Genomic DNA, 4683 nt, shown 5'->3' with positions numbered 1-4683 from the left:
GCCTGGAGCCGCCGTCGGCGCAGATCTTGGTGGTAGTAGCAAATACTCCAGCGAGGCCCTGGAGGACTGACGTGGAGAAGGGTTTCGTGTGAACAGCCGTTGCACACGAGTCAGTCGATCCTAAGCCCTAAGAGAAATCCTATGTAGATGAGGTGTCCTAAGACGTTAAACACTTGTAAAAAAACCGCAGCTATTTTATTTTATTTTTTTATTATTATATAAATCGCAGCATATTTTGTTATTATATACATGCACAAAAAACACCCATTGGGCGAAAGGGAATCCGGTTTCTATTCCGGAACCCGGCAGCGGAACCGCATACCATTCGGGCCCTCGTAAGAGTGTTCGTCGGGGTAACCCAAAATGACCTGGAGACGCCGTCGGGAGATCCGGGGAGAGTTTTCTTTTCTGTATAAGCGTTCGAGTTCCCTGGAAACCTCTAGCAGGGAGATAGGGTTTGGAACGCGAAGAGCACCGCAGTTGCGGCGGTGTCCGGATCATCCCCTCGGACCTTGAAAATCCAGGAGAGGGCCACGTGGAGGTGTCGCGCCGGTTCGTACCCATATCCGCAGCAGGTCTCCAAGGTAAAGAGCCTCTAGTCGATAGATTAATGTAGGTAAGGGAAGTCGGCAAATTGGATCCGTAACTTCGGGATAAGGATTGGCTCTGAGGAGCGGGGCGTGTCGGGCTTGGTCGGGAAGCGGGTCTGGCTGACGTGCCGGGCCTGGGCGAGGTGAACGGCTCTCGTGGCTGGGATCCGAGCTCGGTCCCGTGCCTTGGCCTCCCGCGGATCTTCCTTGCTGCGAGGCTTCCGTGGCGTTTCCCATCGGTGCGGTCGTCCTCTTCGGCCGCCATTCAACGCTCAGCTCAGAACTGGCACGGACTAGGGGAATCCGACTGTCTAATTAAAACAAAGCATTGCGATGGCCCCCACGGGTGTTGACGCAATGTGATTTCTGCCCAGTGCTCTGAATGTCAACGTGAAGAAATTCAAAAAAGCGCGGGTAAACGGCGGGAGTAACCAGTGCCCAGTGCTCTTATCAGAGCTCTGGGTGGCAAAACGTCAGCGCCCCTAAGGTGATGAGTAATTCCACCAAGTGCCTACCCCCACCTCCTCGTGGTGGGGCCGGGTGCCAGTCTTCGGACTGGTAGCAAACGGGGGAGGCTATTCGGCTTAACATCATGGCAGCACTGACAGGATGCGAGGGTACATGGTGCCCAATAAATTGAATATTTAAATGGTGGAGTTGTGAGGAGTAGTGGGACACATAGTGTCACCTTTATGAAAATTTAAGTGGAGTAGAGGGAGCGGACCTGTCAGTTGCTAGACCACCCAGCCGTAGGAGCATAAGACGACCAGGCTATACATGAGGATTTTGAGTTGGAACTGAACGAGGCTAGTGCAGGGAGGATTTACTTTTAAAAATAATGGTGGATGACAACAATGGCGAAGCCTCGGACACAGAGGTTCCCGGCCCTGGGACTTCTGTGGCGGACATGTCCGCTATGGACAGGAGGGCCATTTATGACGACCTCGGCGATCCTAATGGTCCTGAGTATGGCACGATTGTGGACCTTCCTCTGAGTGGAGCGGTCCAATGCCTGCTTTGCCGTGACTTTAATAGGCAGTTTCTACAGGCGGGTGACCTCGTGAGACACTTTGAACAGTGTCACGCAGGTGTAGGAGTTGGGTGGCGTTGTAGTGGATGTGGCAAAATTTTTAATAAAATACATGGATGCCGATGCCACATCCCTAAGTGTAAAGGCAGAGCGCCCGACTCTGAAGCAAGACAACATCGTTGCACCGTCTGTGGGGACACATTTGACACCAAAAGGGGCCTGTCACAACATGAAAGACACAGGCACCCTGTCGTGAGGAACACGAAACGAGCACAAGAAGCGCTTCCAACACGCTCAGCCAACAGAGCCTCGGTCTGGACGGAAGAGGAAACGCAAAAGTTAAAAGATTTATACTATTATTATAGGGGCGTAAAACAACCAAATGCGAGAATCGCCCGATTCCTCACGACGAAAACGGCAAAGCAAATAGGTCATAAAAGGAGGCTCCTTGGACTTATGCCCACTCAGAGTGAGGAGATGATGGTTGAAGAGGCGAGGCATACCAGCTCGTCCGAGGATTTAACCATCACTGAACAGAATGTGGAAAGTATAACCACGGACGATGGTGCGTCAGCGCCAGCACAGGAAAGCCCTGTACCTGTAAACTGGCGCCTTAATATCATTGACGCAATAATGGCCAACCCATTGGAGGAAAATCATGAAATGAGGTTCATTGAGAACATGATAATGGAGCTGGCTAATAAGGATGAATTAGAACCTCATGATATCGAGCTGGTGCTTGACGCTTTAAACGAGAGGGCAAGGAGCGTAAGCACTAGGAGTAAGGATGGCTCCAAGAAAAAGGATAGCGGGAATAAGAGAAAAGAAAGCGACCGCACCCGCTATCTTAAGTACAGATATGCTCGATATCAGGAAATTTATAAGAAATGCCCGAGAAAATTAGCTGATATGGCGGTCGCGGGAGAGACAATAGAGAAGAGGAAGCAAATTGAGCTTCCAGAGAGAGCTGATATAGAATCGCTCTACGGCAGTCTGTGGGGAGTTCAGGGGCCCTCACGAGGACTGCCGATACTCGAAGGGGGACCGAGTGCAGTCTCTCCAATGGATACCGTCTGGGTGCCCATCAATACACATGAATTGATTACGAAAATGAGGAAAATTAAAAACGATACAGCCGCGGGAGTCGACGGCATCACCAAGGCGCAATTAAAGGCTCCCGGCTATCTTCATGTACTGGCAAAATATTATAACTTATTGATGCTGTTCCTGACTTACCCGACCCAATGGAAATTAAATAGAACTACACTAATTCCGAAGCCTGGCAAAAATACAGAAGATGTCCGTAACTGGCGTCCAATAACCATTGGGTCAATCATGGGTAGGATTTATTCTGCTATGATTGATACCAGGCTGCGAAGCACTATCAAAAACAGCATAAGGCAAAAGGGCTTCACCAAGGAGGATGGATGTAAGCACAATATATCCATTCTCGAGAAGACCCTTAAAGAAATGAAGATAAGCAAAGGGGGCATAATGACTGTCGTCGACATCTCCAAGGCTTTCGATACAGTCCCCCATAAAGCTATAAAAGATGGGCTCCAGGCGAAGGGCCTCCCGCCAGCAGTCGCGAGGTACATAGAAACTATGTACGAAGACTGCTGGACGGAAATAAAAACACGAGGCCAAAATATTAAAATTAAATTAAATAGAGGGGTCAAGCAGGGCGACCCACTATCGCCACTGCTTTTTAACACGATAATTGACCCAATTATTAATGATATAGACGAGACGACGGAGGGCAAAAGAATGGGAGATCAAAATGTCTCCATTCTTGCCTTTGCAGATGACCTCGTGCTCATAGCGAAGGATAAGAAGCAAGCAACATGCCAAACTACAAAATTATATGATTATCTAACTAAACTAGGCATGAACATTCAAACAAATAAATGCACGACATTTCAAATCGTCTGTAAGGGCAAAACGTGGCACTTACTCGACCCGGGCGTTAAGATGGGAGACGAACAAATCCCCATGACACAGCCCGGGAATACATTCAAATATCTTGGCATTGAGATTGGGCCATGGAGCGGGCCACAACGCGCAGAAATAAATACGATACTGAAGGCAGCAGGAAACATTGATAGAATGGGGCTAAAGCCACATCAGAAAATTAATTTAATAAGAACTCACCTGCTGCCAAGATACATCCACATGCTGGTCGCGAATCCGCCGCCTCTAGGCCTCCTGGATGAATTAGATCAGGAGGTAAAACAAATAATAAAGAGGATCCTCCACCTCCATCATACAACAACAGATGGGCTATTATATACAAAAAAGAAAGATGGAGGCCTAGGCATCCAAAAAACAGCGGATATAGTCCGAATAGCGAAACTTAGAAACGGCCTCCGTATGATGGAAAGCGAGGATGAGGCGGTAAAGGAGGCCTATCAAGGACAAATAGATGTTTTAAATAAGTATGCGAGATCGGTAGGCCTCCAATGGCCAGCAACGGATGAACAGATAGAGAATGCGCATAGTGGCTTAAAGAGGAAGTGCCACGAAGAATGGGGACGACAAGTCTCCCAGGGTCAGGGCATCCATGAGTTCGTAGACGACAAATATGGGAATTCATGGTTAATCAGCCCGACCCTTTTAAAACCGTCAAGATATCTTGATGCATTAAAACTGCGAACGAACACCTTCGGCACAAGGGTAGCATTGAGGCGTGCCCAAAAAGATATTAATCCAGAATGCCGGAGGTGTAGAGTACAATTGGAAACCCTAGGACATGTGCTAGGGAATTGCATAAGCACAAAGCCCGCGCGGATCAACCGACATAATGACATAGTTAGGTTGATTGAAAACAAGGTTGCCAAAAAGTCCGCGGTATTCCTCGAGCCGACAGTGAGCGTCAACGGAGAGCTACGAAAGCCTGATTTGGTTATTAAAGATCATGAAAGGCTGTTCGTGGTTGACGTTACTGTCAGGTATGAGGACAAGGATAACCTCCGAAGAGCTAGGAGGGAGAAAATAGATAAATATAAAGATACCGCGGAACAAATAAAAGTGAAATTAAAATGTAAAACAGCAGAGATACTACCT

This window comes from Megalopta genalis, unplaced genomic scaffold, assembly GCF_051020955.1.
Source record: "Megalopta genalis isolate 19385.01 unplaced genomic scaffold, iyMegGena1_principal scaffold0068, whole genome shotgun sequence".
Taxonomy (NCBI): domain Eukaryota; kingdom Metazoa; phylum Arthropoda; class Insecta; order Hymenoptera; family Halictidae; genus Megalopta; species Megalopta genalis.
The sequence above is the reverse complement of the archived record's forward strand: the minus strand, read 5'-3'. Positions refer to the sequence as shown.